The sequence below is a fragment of the Lathyrus oleraceus genome, chromosome 6 (assembly GCF_024323335.1).
Source record: "Lathyrus oleraceus cultivar Zhongwan6 chromosome 6, CAAS_Psat_ZW6_1.0, whole genome shotgun sequence".
In the NCBI taxonomy this organism is placed as follows: Eukaryota; Viridiplantae; Streptophyta; class Magnoliopsida; order Fabales; family Fabaceae; genus Lathyrus; species Lathyrus oleraceus.
The window spans coordinates 353,547,926-353,569,545 of NC_066584.1; positions in this window are offsets into that span (position 1 = coordinate 353,547,926).

Consider the following 21,620-nt stretch of genomic DNA (forward strand, 5'->3'; position numbering starts at 1 on the left):
CCAATTTGAATCCGATGTATTTGAAACTTCAGTTGACGATGACTGAGCGAGAATCTCTGACGAAAAGACAGTTGTAAAACAGAAAGTCTTGTCAGGATGCAGTTACTTGCCATATCCCTAATTTTTTCCTAGATTGCCCCAGGGTGAGGTACTCAATCTAGCGGGATGCAAATATACCTTTTTTTTCATGTCTCTAATTTTTGCCTGGATCGCCCTTTCGGGTTTTCCACCGAGACGCTCATTTTTGCCTAAGTCGCCCTTTCGGGTTTTAAACTTAGCGAGCCATTCTGTTTTTTTCTTTAGGCAAAGTATTTCTTGACTGCATCTGAATTCACAGGACGAGTGAAATCCTCCCCGTCCATTGTCGTAAGCATCAAAGCACCGCCTGAAAAGGCTCTCTTAACAACATATGGACCTTCATAGTTTGGAGTCCACTTGCCCCTGGAATCGAGCGAGAAAGACAAGACTTTCTTGAGCACAAGGTCACCTTCTCGGAACACACGAGGCTTGACCTTCTTATCAAATGCTTTCTTCATTCTCTGCTGATATAACTGACCATGACACATGGCAGTCAATCTCTTCTCTTCGATTAAATTCAACTGGTCGTAACGACTCTGAATCCATTCAGCATCAGTCAATTTGGCTTCCATCAAGACTCTCATTGATGGGATCTCCACCTCTACTGGGAGAACAACTTCCATGTCGTAAACAAGAGAGAAAGGGGTTGCCCCTGTTGAAGTGCGGACATATGTAAGATATCCATGCAAAGCAAATGGCAACATCTCGTGCCAATCTTTGTACGTGACTGTCATCTTCTGGATAATCTTCTTGATATTCTTGTTAGCAGCTTCAACAACCCCATTCATCTTGGGTCTGTAAGGAGAGGATTTATGGTGTGCAATCTTGAACTCACTGCACAGCTCTTCCATCATCTTGTTGTTCAAGTTAGATCCATTATCAATAATGATCTTATCAGGCACACCATAACGGCATATCAGCTGATTCTTGACAAACTTCACGACCACCTGCCTGGTCACATTAGCATACGACGCCGCTTCAACCCATTTGGTGAAGTAGTCAATTGCTACGAGAATAAACATGTGTCCGTTGGACGCTTTCGGTTCAATCATGCCAATCATGTCGATTCCCCACATAGAGAAAGGCCATGGTGATGAAATCACATTCAGAAGTGTCGGAGGAATATGAATCTTGTCCGCGTAAATCTGACACTTGTGGCATTTCTTTACATATTTGCAGCAGTCAGACTCCATTGTCAGCCAATAGTAGCCTGTTCTCAACATCTTTCTAGCCATGGCATGTCCATTGGAATGAGTACCAAATGAACCCTCATGGACCTCAGTCATCAACATGTCTGCTTCGTGTCTATCCACGCATCTGAGCAAAACCATGTCAAAATTTCTCTTGTACAACACTTCACCACTGAGGTAGAAACTACCTGACAACCTTCTCAGAGTTTTCCTATCTTTCACAGATGCCCCAGGCGGGTAGACCTGGTTCTGGAGGAAGCATTTGATATCATAATACCAAGCCTTGTCATCCTGTACTTCTTCAACTGCAAACACGTGAGCTGGTCTATCCAAGCGCATCACGGTAATATTGGGAACTTCATTCCAATACTTGACAACAATCATTGAAGCAAGCGTAGCAAGAGCATCTGCCATTCGATTATCCTCTCGAGGAATATGATGAAAGTCAACTTCTGTAAAGAACGTTGAAATCCTCCTCGCATAATCTCTGTATGGAATGAGACCAGGTTGATTCGTTTCCCATTCACCCTTGATCTGATTGACAACGAGGGCCGAATCACCATACACATCAAGATGCTTGATCCTTAGATCAATGCATTCTTCTAATCCCATAATACAGGCTTCGTACTCAGCCATATTATTCGTGCATTTGAAAGTTAGCCTTGCTGTAAACGGAATATGTGTGCCCTGAGGAGTAATGATTACCGCCCCAATACCATTTCCGTACTGATTTACAGCGCCATCAAACACCATTTTCCATCTGGAACCAGGTTCTGGACCTTCATCAAGTGTAGGCTCCTCACAATCTTTCATTTTCAAATACAGAATCTCCTCGTCTGGGAAGTCGTACTGAAAAGACTGATGATCTTCAATCGGCTGATATGCCAAGTGGTCAACCAAGATACTACCTTTGATAGATTTCTGAGCTCGATACTCGATATCATACTCAGATAACAACATCTGCCAACGGGCAATTCTCCCAGTTAAAGCAGGCTTCTCGAAGATATACTTGATTGGGTCCATTCTGGATATCAACCAAGTAGTATGATTTATCATGTACTAGCGTAAACGCTTAGCAGCCCAAGCCAAAGCACATCACGTCTTCTCAAGCATAGAGTATCGAGACTCACAATCAGTGAACTTCTTACTCAGGTAGTAGATAGCAGATTCTTTCTTTCCCGATTCATCTTGCTGACCAAGTACACAACCCATCGAGTCTTCAAGAACAGTCAGATACATGATCAGAGGTCTTCCTTCTACAGGCGGAGACAAGATCGGAGGTTCAGACAGATACTCTTTGGTACTGTCGAAAGCTTTCTTGCAACCCTCGGTCCAATCATGAGACTGATCTTTCTGGAGGAGCTTGAATATCGGCGCACATGTGGCAGTCATGTGGGATATGAATCTGGAAATATAGTTCAAGTGGCCAAGAAAACCTCGGACTTGCTTTTCAGTTTTGGGCGCAGGCATCTCTCGTATTGCTTTGACCTTTGCAGGATCAACCTCAATACCTCTTTCGCTGACAACAAAACCCAATAACTTGCTAGAACGGACTCCAAATGTCCATTTGCTCGGATTCAGACGAAGTCTAAACTTCCTCAGACGCTGAAAAAGCTTCAACAAATGCTCAACATGTTCAACTTCCGTTCGTGACTTAGCAATCATATCATCAACATAGACCTCTATCTCCTTGTGCATCATGTCATGAAACAAGGTAGTCATAACTCGTTGATACGTGGCTCCGGCGTTCTTCAAACCGAAGGGCATCACTCGATAACAGAATGTTCCCCAAGGTGTGATGAATGTTGTCTTCTCCATATCCTCGGGTGCCATTTTGATTTGATTATATCCGGAAAATCCGTCCATAAACGAAAAGACTTTGAATTTGGTTGTATTGTCTACCAACATGTCAATGTGTGGTAGAGGAAAATCATCTTTCGGACTAGCTTTATTCAAATCTTTGTAATCAACACACATACGGACTTTTCCGTCTTTCTTAGGCACAAACACAATATTGGCCACCCATTGAGGATACGTAGAAGTCACCAGAAACCCCGCATCAATTTTCTTCTGAACTTCCTCTTTGATCTTCACTGCCATATCTGGATGAGTTCTTCTGAGCTTCTGCTTCACAGGCACGCACTCAGGCTTCAAAGGCAGCAAATGTTGCACATTATCTGTATCTAGACCCGGCATGTCTTCGTACGACCAAGCAAAGATATCGGAATATTCTCGTAGCAAACTGATCAACCCATTCTTGACAGACTCTTCAAGGAGTGCCCCAATCTTCACCGTTCGAACACAATCTTCAGACCCCAAGTTGACTGTTTCCAGATTCTCAAGATGCGGCTGAATGATCTTCTCTTCATGCTCAAGAAGACGGGTAATCTCATCAGGAATCCCTTCACCATCATCTTCCTCTGCCTCGAATACAGGGAATTCAAAAGTGGGAGATGGCGTTGGATCATTATGTTCAATGGGTTTTAGAATCAACCTGCATAATGATTTTGGATAATAAAAAACTTTAGAATTTAAACAAACAAATCATTATGCAGATGAAAAGATTGCTTTTATTCTTGTTTTTAAGGTTTTTTGTGATCACCGATTTCATGCAAAAAGCAAAAAGTGAAAACAAATGGAAAAACAAATGTTTAACATGCACTTATTGAATGAAATATCATTGTATATATGATGCCAACAATGTCATCACTTCTCCTTTTGGCATGGGAGAAGGGTTTTTAAACAAAGTGAATCATTACTTTGATCTATGAATGACTGTAGGAATATCCACAGCGACCCAATTGTGGCAGATCCCGCCAGGGATGACAAAATTGCCAGTATCTTCTGCACCTCTTCCAGAATAGTAGCAGCTTCCTCGGCTTGATCGGCGTGGATGAAACCTCCACTCTTGAACAAACTTTCTTTGTTGAAGACCCCAGAAGAATAGCCAATGCTAGCCCGGGACTTGTTGTCTTCAAGCTCGATCATTTTTCCTAAACCAGCAACTGCACCACATTCAATGGCCAGTTTCGCATCACGATAGGAAGCAAATCAAGGAGACCTTTTCTCAATCGGCTCTGCTATAGATAAAGCTTGGAAGGGAGTTCCAACTTCATCCTTAGCATCTATATATGAGAAGGAAGACAAGTGGCTAACCAGGAGAGCCTTTTCTCCCCCTACCACAACCAGTTTCTTGTTCTTAACAAACTTCAGCTTCTGGTGTAGGGTGGATGTCACGGCGCCAACCTCGTGAATCCATGGTCTACCAAGGAGACAGCTATAAGATGGGTGGATATCCATAACCTGAAAGGTAACTTGGAAATCACTTGGTCCAATCCTGATTGGGAGATCAACTTCCCCAATCACAGTCTTACGCGACCAATCAAAAGCTTTCACAACAACACCACGCTGCCTCATGGGAGGCCCTTGATATGACAATCTAGAGAGAGTGGTCTTCGGCAATACATTCAGAGATGACCCAGTGTCCACCAGCACGTTGGACATGGCGTCGTTCTTGCAATTCATGGATATATGTAAAGCCATGTTGTGGTCTCTTCCCTCCTCAGGGAGATCAGCATCACAGAAACTCAAAGTGTTGCAAGCAGTGATGTTTGCAACAATACTGTCAAACTGTTCAATAGTGATATCATGATCAACATAAGTCAAATCCAAAACTTTCTGCAGAGCCTCCCTATGGGGTTCTGAATTCAGAAGCAACGATAACACAGAGATTTTGGACGGCGTTTGTAGAAGTTGATCTACAACGTTGTATTCACTCTTCTTGATGAGCCTCAACATCTCATCACAGTCTTCATTCACAATGCCGCTAGGGCCAACAGAAGAAGTATGAGCCTTTTGTACAGAGGAGGGTTTAACAACAGGTGCCGGATTCGGAGAATTAACCGCATTCCCAACCGGACGCTCAACAGAGTCAGGTCTAGCCTGAGGCTTCGGGGGTGAAAACACGCGACCACTACGGGTCAACCCGCTCACATCAGCTATGTTCACAGCAGATGGAGAAGGCAAGGGCACTTCTTTCCCATCTTCAACAGCAACAGCATTATAGCGGAATGGAATCGCTTTATCAGACGAATAAGGCATAGGGCCGGCAGGCTTGATAACCAGGGCAGGAGAAACCTTCTGCTTGCTACCATCATATTGAATGACAACAGGCTCAGGGATCCTGAACACCAGAGAAATCACATTCACCTCTGGCTCATCTTCATCAACATTTATGTTCTGAAGAATCTCAATGGTCCCATCATCCAGCAATTCTTGCAGATCTTTACGCACTAAGCGACAACCCAAACGGTTAACAGAACAAATTCGGCACTTATCATGATCATGCTCCAAATGACTGTACTGACACAGCAGACGGTGCAACTCAACAAGCGACTGTCGAATATGGCTAACATATTTGACCTTGTACTTGCCAGGGCAACCCTGGACCATGTTAACTGACTTCCCATGCTCGGGCAATGGGTTCTTCTTAACATTAGGACCGGAGTCTTCAAAGCTCAGAATACCGCATCTCATAAGGTCTTGAACCTTAGTCTTCAACGGAAAGCAGTTTTCCACATTGTGGCCCGGAGCGCCCGAGTGATAAACACAATGCTGATCAGGCTTGTACCACCACTGAGGGTTAGCAGATACAGCAAGAGGATCATTGGGAGTAATCAATTTCCGCTCTATCAAAGAGGGATACAACTCTGCATATGACACAGGAATAGGATCGAAAGTGATCTTCTTCCTTTCATAATTCGTACTAGCAGGATTACTGTTGCGAAGCTGGTAAGCCTGCTGTTGAGGACGATGATGTTGCTAATGATACTGCTGAGATTGTTGTTGATTATTGTGCTGCTGATATTGCTGATTGTCTCTGAAAACAGGCGTTATATGAGCCACCTGGTACTGATTACCGACTGGACGCACAGGCTTCCTCCTGGCAGAGGGTCTTCGAGATTTGACATGGGATTGCACAGCATGTGCCTCTCCATCTTTCTTCTTTGCAAACGCCCCATATCGCTTGTTAGAAGAGCCTTCATCCTTGGATAGCCGTCCTTCACGGACTCCCTCCTCTAGTCGCATCCCCATGTTCACCATCTCGGTGAAATCAGAAGGAGCTCTAGCAATCATCCGCTCGTAATAAAATGAGCTCAAGGTCTTCAGAAAGATCTTGGTCATTTCCTTCTCTTCCAACGGAGGAGTAATCTGAGCTGCCAGCTCTCGCCACCTCTGGGCGTACTCTTTAAATGTCTCTTTGTCCTTCTGGGACATGGCTCTGAGCTGATCCCGATCGGGAGCCATATCCACGTTATATTTATATTGCTTGACAAAGGCTTCGCCAAGATCATTGAAGGAACAGATGTTTGCACTGTCCAAACTCATATACCATCGCAGTGCAGCACCGGACAGACTGTCCTGGAAATAATGAATGAGCAGCTGATCATTATCCGTTTGAGTAGACATTTTCCTGGCATACATAACCAGGTGGCTGAGCGGGCAGGTGTTCCCCTTATATTTCTCGAAGTCTGGGACCTTGAATTTGACAGGTATTTTCACACCGGGAACTAAAGAGAGCTCGGCTGCAGACTTGCCGAACAAATCCTTTCCTCGAAGGGTCTTCAATTCCTTGCGGAGTTCAAGAAATTGGTCATTCATCGCATCCATCTTCTCATGAAAATCTGGGCCCTCAGACTGCTCAGAATGATAGATGGTGTCGTCTACCCAGGGAACGGTATGCACGACAGGAGGAGGCACAACAATGACCGGGCTAGATGCCGACATGGAAGCAAATGTTGGAGCAGGAATATCAGGCATAAAACCAGGAGGCATACCCCACGGAAACCCGACTGGCATGGCTGTTGGCACAAAATGGGCACTGGCAACTGGCACTATCGAAGACACAACCTCAGAGATAACAGTCCTCTGGGGAGGAGTTGCAGGTGTTGGAGACGGCTGATTCTGAGCGGCCAGGAAAGATTCCATCAAGGCGCTCAGTCTGGCGACTTCCTCTTTCAGCTCACGGTTCTCTTGCTCAAGATGATCCATCAATCTAGAAGAGTTGTCTCTGGTGTAGTACCGATGAGTCAGCTTGTCTTCAAAATAAATGAAGAGCACAGAGTTAGGCCACAGACAAGAAGACCGGAACAAACACCTGCTTATGCAAATGATGCATGTGATGCTCGTGCATATGATTTATTTTTATTTTCGAAGGAACTTTAGGGTATTATTTGCAAATTTTGAATATTAAGCATTTTATCGCATATGGAAAATATCTCATCAAATATATTTTGCGAAAAAGAAGTACAGCATTGTCAATCACTACAAGAGAAAAGGAAAATAAACATCCTATGGATCCCTAGAAGCTCGGGATGCCGGAAGATAAGCTGCACGAAGCCTCTGGATCTCTCTCTCATATGCTGCTTCCATATCCGCTTTCTCTTTGGCGAGTCTATCATACCTCCTTTTCCAGAACTTGGAAGACTGAGGAAGTAAGGAAGTCCATGCATCGTTCGGATCATCAATCACCTGATGCTCGAGGAACTCAATCAGAGCATCCTTCTCCTTAAGTTGTTGAAGCAACTCTTCTATTTCACGGATCCAGGCACGTGAAAGGTCTTCGTCTCTCAACTCCTCTATGCCTTGGTTAGGAAGGGTTGAAGGCCCAGCCACAACCAAAGGTGTAGGTCTCGGATAATCATAAGGCATGAGATACTCGGATGCTCTCTTCCTCACCCAAGTAGTATACGGCTCCAAAGCAATGCAGTTCTTCGGACCCAACTCACTTCTACCCTTCTTGTGAATCTTGCGCCAAGCGCGGACCATCCTTGCTTTCAAGCCCTGGGGATCTTTACCCTCCTGAAAGAACACACCTTCTAACAAAATGTTATTAGGTTTATCCTTTAGGGGGAACCCAAGCTGACGACGTGCTAACACAGGGTTGTAGCTAATCCCACCACATGTACCAAGAAGAGGCACATTGGAGAATTCACCACAAGAATCAATGATCTGGACACCATCATATGCACGATCATACCAAGAGATATCATCATTAGTGAGAGACATGAGTCTCGTGGACCACCGTACACATCCCTTGTTCTCCTTGAAAGCGACCGTCTGAGGTAAGTGAGAAATAAACCACTTATACAACAGAGGTAAACATCACACAATAACCCCACCACCCTTTGCATTCCTCAGATGCAAAGAGACATAGGCATCACCCAACAGAGTCGGAACGGGATTAAGAACAGAGAAAATCCTAATGGCGTTCACATCCACAAATTTGTCGATGTTGGGGAACAATACCAGTCCATAGATGAGAAGTACAAATATGGCTTCAAAGGCATCCTCACTCATGGCCTTCCCATAAACGGTAGCTTGAGCGATGAGGAACTCAGAAGGAAGACCTTGAATTCCACCTTTGGTAGTCATATGAGCTTTAACCAAGGATTCATCTATGTGCAACAAGTCTGCGATCTCTCGAGAAGTAGGAATACTCTCCAAGCCACTGAACGGCACCTAATCCAGAATCAGAATCCCCACAAGATGAGCATACTCCTCAAGGGTAGGCAATAGCTGAAAGTCTGGAAAAGTGAAGCAGTGATACAGAGGATCATAGAACTGCGCCAAAGTACTCATCAACCCTTCATCAACCTGAGTAGTCAGCAGAGGAAGGAGCTTCCCATAACGAGCTTTGAAACCCAAGGGATCTAATACATAAGATGTCAGATTCCTTAACTCTTTCAAGTCGGGCTGTCTGAAGTTGTACTTCTTCGTATGCCTTTTTTGTCTTTCCATATCTGAAAATTTTGCAAATAAACCCCTTAAGTTCCTTGAAAATTTTCTTTTTATCTGATGATATGGATGCAGATGAATGCATGAATGCATGAATGCATGAATGCAACAATCACACTCGAGGATCAAGCAAAGCACACCAGACAAAGGTCATGGGATAGCTCGTATTATCCTTAATATTAATCATCCATTTTGGTGGATTATGGCTTTCACCTTATCAACACCCAAGTTCCATTGATATTAACGATATACGAACGATTCAACCATCCTTAATATCAATCATCCATTTTGGTGGATTATGGTTTTCACCTTATCAACACCCAAGTTCCATTGATATTAACGATAGTTGAACGGATCAACCATGAATCACGGGTTTGTTATTAGTCACGAGCATGGAGTCTCGGTTAAGAACCACCCAAAGGTAGTGTACTATGGTTTAAACCTGTCGAACATGTTCTACCAGAGGTTCCCATAGTCATCATCCCATCTTTCGAATATTGTCGGAGGAACGAATACTCGTATTCCAAAAATATTCTCAAGAGAGACTCTTATGAGTGTAGTATCGCGTAATAATCGCATCAAGTCTGACATTTGAACGACCTCCGCACTACATCCTAAAAATAGGCCAAGATGGGCTTGGTAAACTAAGGTCCTTGGCTTCTACGACACATATTGGAAGAATAATGCCTAACCACAAATGACTTGTGTGACATCATTAATCCAACATGACCTCCACCAAGTGAATGGACTCGTAAGTCAACTTGCTAAGGAATAACTCCGCACAAGTCGACGAGACTATGTCATTCTCCTATCATAAGGTGCACTCGAGTTCGGGTATAGAACTCATCTCACAGAGATCACCAAGCAAGCAAGCAATTGATATATCAAGCAATTCAACATTACAATCAATACAGTAATCCCAAATCGTACAAAAATATGTCATAAACAATATATCACAACAAGTGTGAAAAGTAGGCAAACCCACCAGGAAGAATACTTTAATCCCCAGCAGAGTCACCGCTTTTCTGTAGCGGTGTATTCATCCCTTTATGATTTATTGACTAAATCAAAAGCAAAGCATACAAAGATAGAGTCGCCACCGCACTTCTATTTATCCAAAGGAATGGCTAGAAAGCGAACAAAAGCCTAAGAAGTTTTACACAAAGAAAACTAATAAAAGGTCAGAGATCTGGGTAAGGGGGTAATTATGTTGTGGGAAGGTGTTAGGCACCCACAACATCCTAGGTACTCCTAGGGAACCTCTTTTCACAACTTGTTGTAAAAAGTAATGTTTATGAAAATATTTATTGTGCAAACATTGATTGGGAGGATGAGAAAAGAATGTACAAATTTATTATTTTTGTGTTTGAATGGATGAAATCCATTGCCTACGTACCCTTTCATGAAAGATAAGGATCAAAACGCCATAGTTCGGCTAAAAGATTTCCAAAAAGTGAGTGGATTGATTTTAAACAAAAGCCTTAAGGTCTTTCATTATCAACGGGAGAAAACTCAACCTGAACCAACGATCCACCATGTGAGAACAGCTTCAACACGCTAGTGAGGGGTAAACCCTATAATAAGCATGGAAGTCTTACAATTCAATCACTAAGGATGTGGTGAGATTTACATCAACCACTAAGATAATTCAGATCTATGGCTAATGCATGAAAACTTATCAAGAAGTGGACAAGGGCCACAAAAGCAATTGAATGAGTGAAATTAACCAATTATGAGTATTCACAAAGAATGGTCAAAGTTGACATTAGATTCAATGTAGAAGAAGTATTGTGAAGATGAAGTTTGAAAATCAGAGGCTTAAGGCCTAGGTTTCTAGTTTGAAAACAGATGAAAATGTTTGCACAAAGTTTTCCGGTTTGGGTTAAAAGTGCAAGTGGAGGTTGTAAGGAAACAAAAGGTGGGGATGAGGAGTAAAACTTCGTTAGGAGTTCCTCTCTTGAGATCATATGTAGATGATCCAAGCAAGTACCATCCTTTGGAATAGGCAACAAAGCAATAAGCAAGTAAGCAAGCTCAAAGGAGCAACAAAACTGGAAATGGATTGCCGATAAATGGTCTTACGTCCAACTCCGAAAACAAATGGGAAACGGAGTGCCAATAAATGGTCTTACGTCCAACTCCACAAACCAACATGGGAAACAGATAGCCAATCAATGGTCTTACACCTGACTCCACAAAAGAAAACAAGATAGGAAATGGAGTGCCAATCAATGGTCTTATATCCAGCTCCCCAAAAGGAACAGGAAACAGATAGCCACTCAATGGTCTTACATCTGACTCCTCAAACAAAACACATAACAAATGCAAAAAGCAAAATGCAAACAATATGCAAAAGCAACATGAAGGATGCACAAGTAAGCAAACAAATCAATCAATTAGCACACTCTATACACAATCAAAAGGCTCATACAAGGCTGGGCTTTAGTCAAGGGGTCCTATCAACCTTGACAAACAAGCCAGATACTGGAATGGGTGTCAGGCTCTTAACCTCTGACATTGACCGTCAGGGTGAGCAGATGAAATGAGAGATGAGGATAAGACCTCATAGCTCTTAACCCTAGACGGGGTGAGCTTGAATAAAAGAAAGCGTGGGAGTCCAGAATGAGGAACTCTACTCCACATGACTGACTCTATATACAAGATCTTGGGGTATTTATTCAAATGCATCAGCACGTAGTGCGAGCAAGATGAAAGACTCAACTGAATAGCAGGGGATGGATTGCACATCCCTTCTATCTGCCAATGCCTCTTCACTTAGGAGGACTTAACCTGTATGCCTAGACAAGGAGGTCTTAAGCACAAAGATAAACATACACAGACATTGCCTCTTAAGGAGGACTTCAGACAGGTGACTGCCAAAGATAACAGGTCTTCCAGACTACATGGAGTTAAAGAGATTACCTAAGTGGTAAGCCAACCACAAGAAAAGCAAAGCAACTCAAGTAATGAGTTAAAGCTACTAAAGTACCTGTAAGAAAATCAAACAAGTCAATATTCACATTCAGACAAACTAAACAGACAGTCAACAGTCAGACAACCAATATACACAATGTAAGTCAACCACTCAAGTTAGTTAGCCATCCAAGGACCTACAACACAATCAACATTAGTTAAACAAAGCAAATTGTATCTCAAGCAAAGAGATCACATCATCCATTAGGACTTCTTGCATGAACCTGAAAGGCAAATCTCAAATTGTGAGTTCAAACCCCTAGGGCAAAGCCTAGGGTCAAAGGTGAGGCAAAAAATCAAAACAGCAACCAATATTCAACATAAAGCTCATTTAATCAATCATGAACATGTCCTAAAAAGGACCAAGTCAAAAGCATCAAGCAAATTCATCTCATGAGCAAGCTATGGCAAAGACAATTTCAAAGCACACAATTGGACATTAAGAATCAAAATTCCATATTAAAACAGAAATGACTCAAACAATTCTGGAATTTTTTATGAGCATACAACATGTCCAATACAATCATCATGCCAAAATTATAATCAGAGAAGCTCATTTGATATGGATATGAAAATGCACAAGTATGACATCAAATTGTGTGACACACATTGTCACACCTCACAATCATATGTCTAAAACAGAGATGAAAAATGAGAAAAATGCACAATTAAGCCTCAAAGGTCAAGCAACATGTTAGGAATCATCATGTCAAATTTCATGGCAATTGGATCATTATTGAGTATTTCACAATAGAAAGAATGAAGCAATGTCAGAAATGCATACATGTTCAATTAGTCCAACACAATTCAAATTCCAGAGATGATAAAATCATGAAACCGCCACCAAAAGATAGTAGACAAACATACGAATATGTAGCGAAAAATTGGGAATTAATTGGATGTGTTTTCAATTTTAAATGATTTTCTAAAGTTGGATAAAAAAATGAAATAAAAATGTGACATATGTACATGATGAAATTGGAGGGAAAGGCAATGTTGGAATTAATTTGAAAAAAGTGGCTTCAGCAGGAATCGAAGCAGGGGCGCATAAAAATAGGAGCGCTGAAATGAAATAAAATCCAAAACGTTCACGATGGGAATCGAAGGAGGTCCAAACTCTGGCCTCAAAACGTGGTCGTTCCAATAATGCGTTGGCGTGCCAACACAACAGTCCAAGCACATGTGGACTCGGTCTAAGAAACGCTGGCCAATGGAATATCCACGAGGACGCTCGCATGGCATACAACTAGGACAAACCCTAGAGTTCAAGGCCTTGAACCAGACGGCGGTTCTCACGGCGGAAACCACCGTCTCTTACCTTGAGACGGTGGTGAACAGTAACAAGTTCATGAATTTTTTTCCAGATTCCACTAAATTATACATCATTAGAAAGCTCTTGCTATGTACATTACAGATCGAGCATCATTTAATCAAAACAAGCCATGGATTAAGAGAATCGAAGACAAACATTATGACATACAAAACTTTATTTCAGCATATCTCAGCCAATAATCCACCAAATCACATGAAATTTATATCAGATTGATCAGCAAGAGAAGAACTACAACATCATGCACATAAAATCAACAATTAAGAGGGTCGAAAAAACCTACCTCTTGAAGAGCAGTTTCTGGAATCAGCAATTTCAAGGCCTGACACGATTCAAATCCACTCCTGAGCTCTTGTTATGAAGCTTTATGAAGGAATTGAGGCTTGGAGATGCTTGGATCTAGCTCAGATGGAAGCTTCCATGTTCATTGTTCTTGAGCTTGCACAACACGAATCTTGGCCAAATGCTGCAATCAAGAGCTTGATCTATACCTAATGATGCTCAGAAAACCACAATATGCAATAAAATCAAAGGCTTATGTGGAAGAAATTGAAGTTTCAAATTGGAGAAATTTTGGAGGGAAGAGAATTTTAGATCTAGAATTGATGAAGATTCAGAAATTCTGTTAGGATTTGGTATATATACTCAGTCTTAATCACATCCTAATTAAAATTAAGCATGGTTTAATTGAGATTAGTGAAAATAAGGTGTATGGCAAATTTTGGAAAATTGGTGGTGCATGGAGCATTTGGACGTGAACAGTAGCATGTGCATGATCAATTTCACTTAAAATCTTCCAATGAACACAATGGCAATGGTATTTTGTCCATACAATGCACCAATTTCAAATTTGCAATTTCCCTCCAAAATGGGCATGAAAGAACAAATGATCATATGATGAGATTTCATGCAATGTGATGAATGATTTGGAAATTAGAGGTCATGACAAGCAAAATGCAAAAAGAGGCACCAAATTTGGAGTTATGAGTCAAAAGTTATGGCCTTTTGAAGTTTCAAGCACACTTGGCAATGATTTGATCATATCTCCTCAACCATTCATCAGACGCTCATGATCTTAGACTTTTTGGAAATGGGAGAGAGAGATCTTCAACTTTCATGTTGGACAAAAATTCATTTGAAGCTTCTTTGATGTTGGAAAGTTGAGTTGAAGTTGGACTGAAAACTTTCCATTTTTGGAAACTTGAAATTATAGGTCACTTTCCATTTTGGGAAACTTTTGACTTGACCTCAAAATCTTCAATATAGATGTTTGACATGATGAGTATGCCTTGTTTGAACATGAATGGAATGAAGAAATTCAATTCCCACATTCAAAACCTTCAGTTGACTTGCATTGGTCCTTAGATGACCTGAAAATGTTCTGATGAACTTGGGCCTTTGCCACTTGGGGAATTTACTCCAAAATGAACCTATAGCTCATATAAGCTCAAAACAATGATCACATGATCCATATCTCAATGGAAACCTAACCTCTTGCACCAAGGATTCACTTGACTGTGCCTTGACCTGTTGATTGCTTAAGCTGCAAGACAAATGTTAGATGACATATTTTTGTATATTTTTGGTTAGTGATTAAAATAAAAGCAATGATACACAAATGCAAGCAATGCTTGGTGATCAAGAATCACTCACTGGAAAGATCCCATCCACAAGGAAGGAGGCAAGGTGCTCAAAGATCCTTGAGGCTATGCAATGCAATGTTATGATGCGATGAGGGATCTTAGGGACAAAATTGGGGTCTTACAGTATAAGTCTGAGCTCCGTTGTGCTTTTCATCAAGGAGCACCCGAACATGATATTGAAAATTGTTATCCGTGTAACACCTCAAAATTTGCCCTCCTCTCCTTGGGACTAGTTTAGCATATTGCATTTCATATTTTAGGGCATTAGGCATTTGCATATTGCATATCATGTGAAAATAAACAGGTCATTCTCCTAAGTCTTTCTCAGAAGATAGAGAGGTTAAGAGATTCAAGCCTGAGGGTCTCATGGATTGATCACTAGCCATTTGAGGGTTTGTGCTTCAATTAGGGTTTTTTGGTCCTTCAAGGAGGATGAGTATTATCTTGATTGCAAGGTTACATCTTCATCATCATGGTTATGCCATTATCAAAGGGGTTCATTATTCATGCTCAGTTTCTTTGGGGTTAGGGTTTTGACCTCTGGTCAACCCTAATCAGTGCCATTCTACCAGTCAGGGTTTCTCAAGAAGATGAGGTATTTCTTGAGAAGGAGATCATATGGTCATTATCTTGGGCTTATTCAAGCCAGGGTTTCATTTTGGAGCCATTTCCTCCAGTGATTGAGGCTCAAGCTAATCAGAGCATGTTCAAGTCATTTGGGGCCCTAGAAAGTCAACAGAAAGTCAACTGAGCGTTATGAGGTGGAGAAATGAGTTTCAACTTCTCATTCATGTCCAAAAGAAGCTTATTCATCATGTCAAATGCATATCTTGAAGAATTTGAGGTCAGATCAAAAGTTTCCAAAAATGGAAAGTGACCTGTAATTGAAAGTTTCCAAAAATGGAAAGTTTTGGTCCAAATTCAACTTGATCTTACATCATCAAAGAGGCTTCAAATGAAATTTTGTCCAACATGAAAGTTGAATATCTCTCTCTCCCATTTCCAAAAAGTCCAAGATCATGAGCATTTGATGAATGGTTGAAGAGATATGGTTCAATCATTGCCAAGTGTGCATGAAACTTCAAAAGGGCATATCTTTTGACTCATAACTCCAAATTGAGTGCTCCTTTTTGCCAAATTCTTCTCATGACATGAAATTTCCAAATCATTCATCACATTGCATGAAAATTCATCTTATGATCATATGCATATTCATGCTTATTTTGGAGGGAAAATGCTAAATTTGAAATTGGTGCATCACGAGGACAAATCACCATTGCCATTGTGTTAATTGGAAGATTTTAAGTGAAATTGATCATTCATTGGTTACTGTTCACGTCCATTTGCTCCATGCACCATGCAAAATGTCATTTTTGGCCAAACACCTTATTTTCACTTAATCACAATTAACCAAATCTTAATTAATTTTCAGTAGGATTAACACATCATATAAATACATAATCCTAACAGAATTTGTGATGATTCATCATTCTAGATCTAGATCTCATTTTCCCTCCATTTTTTTCTCTCAACCAAAATTCAAATTTCTTCCACATAACCTTGCTTTTTTCTTGCATATTCTTGTTCTGTGATATGGATTTGGTGTAGATCAAGCTTTGTTTTGGAAGATTCATGCAAAAATCAAGCATATCAAGTTCATGAAGGTGAAGATGGAAATGGTTATTTGAGCAAGATCTAAGTTGTGCCAAGCCTCAATTTCAACTTCAAGCTACATAACAGTGATATAGGAGTGGATTTGGATGCTTGCCAAGCCTTGAATCTGCCACTGCCATTGTTGGAGCTTCAAGAGGTCAAATTTTTGCATCTCTTAATTCTTGTTTTTATGTGCCTAATGTTGTAGATCTTTGCTTCCTGATCATTCTGATATAAAGAACATGAAAAATGATGCAATATTCATGAAGTTATGTGGATTTAAAGTTTGATGTTCATATGTGTTCTTCTTCGATTCTCACTGTACATTAGGAATTAGGACTAGTTAAGCATGGATTCATGATCTGCATGTGATAACGATTCCAATGATATAATTATTTCATGTTTCTGGGAAAAAAATTTGTGTACATGTACTATTCACCACCGTCTTCATGAAGAAGACGGTGGTTTCCGCCGTCCAGAACAGTAGCGCCTCCGTCTGTGTATGCTGGCTAGGGTTTGGCAAAACAACAGCGTTTCAGCAAAATGCTCCCTCGGTTCGATCCTTCCCTGCGTCGTTTTTGAATTTTGTTTTCAGATTTTGCCTTAGGCCAAAACGACTGTGTTTTGGCCAGCTAGCGCTCCCTCCATAATTTCATGTACATTCTTCATATTTCATTTCAAAAAAAAATTCAACTTCAAAAATGCATATCAAATTGAATAATCATCCAAATAATTCCAGGTTTACTTCGAGCGTTTCATTTCCCTCCTTTGGGATAAATAACGCACGGTGGCGGGTCTGTTTGTTTTTCTTTTCCCGCCGGTTGTTTTTCGCGTTGCGACAATCCGCTCAAGTATGAGGTTCAAAAATTGATGAAGAGTGGTATGGTGTCCTTCGAGGACCGAGTACCGAATGTGAAAGCGAATCCATTGCTCGCTCATGGGAACTCTTCTGTGAATATGGTGGACGGTTGTCCCGGAGAATTTAAAGTTTTTGTTGTGCGGTTTATCCGAAGGTCCTTGGTGCAGATGCATAAGGATGTTTGTTTGGTAAGTGAATGTGAGCACGACCATGATGGTTGTGCTGTTTGTAGTGTTAACCCGAGGGGTTGTGAAGTTGTGAAAAGGGACATCCAACGACTGATGGATGAAGGCATGATTCAAATTGTTCAATCCTGTCATGTAGATGACGATGTTAATGTCATAGTGTCTATTTTCAAGCAGCCTGAGAAGTTGGTAATCCAGTATGACTCCAGTAGCAGCAACAGTCAAAGATCAGTATCGCTGTTGGTAATACAGTTAGCGGGCCCAGTCCCGTATTCGTCTGATAAAGTTGTGCCATATCAATATAATGCTACAATGATGAAGGATGCTCAAGAGGTCCCGTTACCTACGACTAGTTCAGTAGTGAGAATTGCTGATGTTACTGAGTTGACCCGCAGTGGTTGAGTGTTTGGGTCGGTGTTTCCAAGGGATAAAGAAGAATTAGTTGAGTAAGAAGGTGGAAGTGCCTGTTGAAGACTCATTTGTCTTTTCAAAAGGTAAGTGTGGTGAATCCAGAGATTTGAAGGCTAATGATGATGATGAGGTACTCCAGTTAATCAAGAGAAGTGAGTTTAATGTGGTGGAGCAGCTGCTCCAAACCCCCTCAAAGATCTCAGTGTTGTCTCTGCTCATGAACTCAGAAGCGCACAGAGAAGCACTGCAGAAAGTTCTCGAGAAAGCTTTTGTGGAACATGATGTTACAGTGGATCAGTTTGATCATATTGTGGCTAACATCACTACCTGCAACAATCTCAACTTTTGTGATGAAGAACTCCCTGAGGAGGGTAGAAATCATAACCTGGCTTTGCATATTTATATGAATTGCAAAGATGATGCTTTGTCAAGTGTGCTTGTTGACACCGAGTCTTCATTGAATGTGTTGCCGAAGTCAACATTGTCAAAGTTATCATATCAAGGAGCGCCTATGAGTTATAGCAGTGTAATCGTCAAAGCTTTTGATGGTTCGCGCAAGACAGTGATATGTGAAGTGGACCTTCCAGTTAAGATAGGTCTGAGTGACTTCCATATTACTTTTCAAGTAATGGATATCCACCCGGCCTACAGTTTCTTGTTGAAGTTAAGGACGAGTTTGGAACTCCGTTCCAAGCCTTATCTATTGCTGCTGAAAAGAGGGTTGGGGCACCTATGTCCTTATTGAAGGATGCAAAGTAGATTGTAAAAGAAGGCAATGTTGATCAGTGGGGGCACATGGTAGAGGTCTCCGACAAAAAAGGCATAACCGGTCTGGGTTTTCAGCGAGGTTCATCAAATGCAAGGTCTGAAGATGTGCAACTTATCTTTCGTAGCGGAGGGTTCATTCATGGTAATGAACAACACTTAGCTGTTGTGCTAGAGGATGATGAAGAGGAAGACTGCACCAATTTTGTGACGCATGGAAAGGCTTGCAACAATTGGACTGTTGTTGATGTTCCTATTATTTTGCATCAATCTAAGTAATTGCTTTTATATGTTTTCAAAATCCTTCTCCTATGCCTAAGGGAGAAGCGAACATTGTTTGGGCATTTTCAAATTGATCATTAATAAAATTAATTCTATTCATCCACATCTATGATGTTTGTTTTTACTTTTTTCTTTATTCTGAAAATGGTAATCACAAAAAACATAGATAAACGATATAATCGTCCATCTGCATAATATTTGGTCACAAATTCACTTCTCTAAAATCAAAATATCAAATCATTATGCAGGTTGGTTCCTAACCCCATTGAATACAAAGATCCTTTTCCTTCTCCAAATTTTGAATTCCCTGTGTTTGAGGCTGAGGAGGAAAGTGAGGAAGAAGTAAGTGATGAATTATCTCGTCTCCTTGAGCATGATGAAAAAGCCATTCAGCCGTTTGAAGACCATATTGAGTTAGTCAACTTGGGTTCCGAGGATCATGTGAAGGAAGTCAAGATTGGGTCTCGACTGTGTCCAGATGCGGAGAAGGGGTTGATTGATCTTCTTCGAGAATATTCAGATGTGTTTGCTTGGTCCTATCAAGACATGCCTGGGTTGGATTCTGAGATTGTGGAGCATAGATTGCCGTTGAAGCCAGAATGCCCGCCAGTCAAGCAGAAGTTGAGAAGAACGCATCCTGATATGGCAGTAAAGATCAAAGAAGAAGTGCAGAAGCAGATCGACACCGGTTTCCTTGTGACCGCTGAGTATCCGCAATAGGTGGCCAATATTGTGCTTGTGCCGAAGAAAGATGGAAATGTCGGCATGTGTGTTGACTATAGAGATTTAAATAAAGCCAGTCCGAAAGATGATTTCCCTTTGTCACACATAGATATGTTGGTGGACAATACTGCTAAATTCAAAGTCTTTTTGTTTATGGATGGATTTTCCAGATATAATCAGATCAAGATGGCACCCGAAGATATGGAGAAGACCACATTCATTACACCTTGGGGAACATTTTGTTATAGGGTGATGCCTTTTGGTTTAAAGAATGCTGGTGCAACTTACCAAAGAGCAATGACTACTCTTTTCCATGATATGATGCATAAAGAGATTGAAGTTTATGTCGATGACATGATTGATAAATCAATTGATGAAGAGGAACATGTTGAGCATTTGTTGAAGCTATTCCAGCGTTTGAGGAAGTATAAACTCCGCTTGAATCCCAATAAGTGTACTTTTGGTGTTCGTTCCGGTAAATTGTTGGGCTTTATTGTCAGTGAGAAGGGTATTGAGGTTGATCCTACCAAGGTCAAAGCAATACAAGAGATGCCTGTGCCCAAAACTAAGAAGCAAGTCAGAGGTTTTCTCGGCCGCTTGAATTCTATCTCAAGATTCATTTCACACATGACTGCCACATGTGCGCCTATATTCAAGCTTCTTCGGAAAGATCAATCTTATGATTGGACCGAAGATTTCCATAAAGCTTTTGGTAGTATCAAGGAATATTTGCTTGAACCTATGATTTTATCTCCACCTGTTGAAGGAAGACCGTTGATCATGTATTTTACTGTGCTTGAAGATAGTATGGGTTGTGTTCTTGATCAGCAAGATGAGACTGGAGAGAAAGAATTTGCAATTTACTACCTCAATAAGAAGTTCACCGACTGTGAGACTCGGTATTCTATGCTTGAGAAGACTTGTTGTGCATTGGCTTGGGCTGCTAAGCGTCAGTATATGTTAAATCATACCACTTGGTTGATATCCAAAATGGATCCAATCAAGTATATATTTGAGAAGCCTGCTTTAACTAGGAGAATTGCCCATTTGCAGATGTTGTTATTAGAGTATGGTATTGAATACCGATCTCATAAAGTGATCAAAGGTAGTATCTTGGCTGACCATTTGGTTCACCAACCAATTGAAGATTACTAGTCAACACAGTATGATTTTCTGATGAAGAGATCTTGTACTTGAAAATGAAAGATTGTGATGAACCATTGCTTGAAGAAGGGCCAGAACCTGGTTCCCATTGGGACATGGTATTTGATGGAGCTGTTAATCAATATGGAAATGGCATTGGGGCGATGATTATTACTCCTCAAGGCACGCACTTTCCCTTTACATCTAGATTGACTTTCAAGTGTACAAACAATATGGCAGAATATGAAGCTTGCATTATGGGGCTCGAAGAGGCCATTGATCTCAGAATCAAGTTTTTAGATGTCTTCGGAGACTCAGATTTGGTGGTAAATCAGATCAAAGGTGAATGGGAGACGAATCAACCCGGTTTGATACTTTATAGAGATTATGCGAGGAGGATTTCAACTTTCTTTACAAGAGTTGAGTTTCATCATATCCCTCGAGTTGAAAACCGGATGGCAGATGCTCTTGCAACGTTGGCATCAATGATTGTAGTGAAGTATTGGAATGAAGTTCCCAACTTATCTGTGATGCGTCTTGATAGACCAGCTCATGTGTTTGTTGTTGAAGAAGTCAAAGACGAGAAGC